General features: G+C 33.3%; 1 long non-coding RNA gene across 1 annotated transcript; it reads right to left on the minus strand.

Annotated features, from left to right (window-relative positions):
- Positions 1–283: 283 nt before the first annotated feature.
- Positions 284–1,037, minus strand: LOC105316372 (uncharacterized). Its single transcript, XR_002191034.1, has 3 exons — positions 769–1,037; positions 624–710; positions 284–574 (listed from the first exon to the last, which is right to left on the minus strand). It is a non-coding gene; the product is annotated as an uncharacterized LOC105316372 (long non-coding RNA).
- Positions 1,038–1,067: the final 30 nt, after the last annotated feature.

Below are 1,067 nucleotides of genomic sequence, written 5' to 3' on the forward strand. Positions count from 1 at the left end.
TCATCCTTTCACTGTCAAATCAACTGTCAAACAATGAATCAATATATAAGCTAGTATTTCAGTATGATACTATTGATGATGATGGAGTCATTGAACTAGTTGATTCATTAAATGACAACCCAAGAGTTACAACATTATTTGTCAATAATAATTCTGGCATAACTTCAGTCAGCGTTGAACCACTAAAAGAACTCCTACTCACCAACAAAACAATTAATCTACTTGGTATTTGGAAGACTAACATTGATACTGATGGAGTGCTATCACTAATGGAGACTTTGCAAACAAATAAACGAACAGATATCTGGATAGATGAACGACACGAGCAAGCTTGTTCTTCTTTACCTTATTATGATACGATTAAAGAAAGACTAGCTTTTTGGTAATAAGCAACAAATTTTACTATTTAGAATAATATATTAAATTCTAACAATAGCAGTATATTGTTTTGTTGTTTAGTTATTATTTTATTTATTATTAAGATGATTTCAGTTGAGCTACAAGCTATTTGCTGATAGTCAGAATTAATCTTCTCTAAATTACTAGTCACTTTCTTGCTGGTCTCCCAATCAATCTACACAGACACAATAACTGGTTAAGCCAGTTTGAATAACCAGTCAAACCTGTTCCTCCAGGTCACACCAAGGGTCACACTGCTCTCTTTTAACCTGTCCTGCCTCATGAATAGCTTCAACAACTTGTTTGCTATTCTATAATAATAAGAGGTGGGTGTGTCATTACTAATCATGTGATAGTCATGTGACTCACATCTCTAATGCTAGCTAATAGCTTATAGGTGGAGCGTCTAGCTTCGTCCTTGCGTGCATCCTAATTATAAGGATAGGATGTTGGGAGTAAAATAATTTCTTTCTTTGATTCGTAGCTTAAAACTTGTTCATCAGTTACTTGAAATACACGATCAAGTTTACCAGACAATTGGTTGATTTCTTTCTGTACATACTTAGTGTCAGTGAGTATCTGAAATAATAGAAAATGATAAATTTACAAATACAGATACATGTACATGTAGATCTAGTACATGCTAATGTCACTAAAGCTTGGTTAAC

The sequence above is a fragment of the Amphimedon queenslandica genome, unplaced genomic scaffold (assembly GCF_000090795.2).
Source record: "Amphimedon queenslandica unplaced genomic scaffold, v1.1 AMPQUscaffold_856_Cont27128, whole genome shotgun sequence".
Taxonomy (NCBI): Eukaryota; Metazoa; Porifera; class Demospongiae; order Haplosclerida; family Niphatidae; genus Amphimedon; species Amphimedon queenslandica.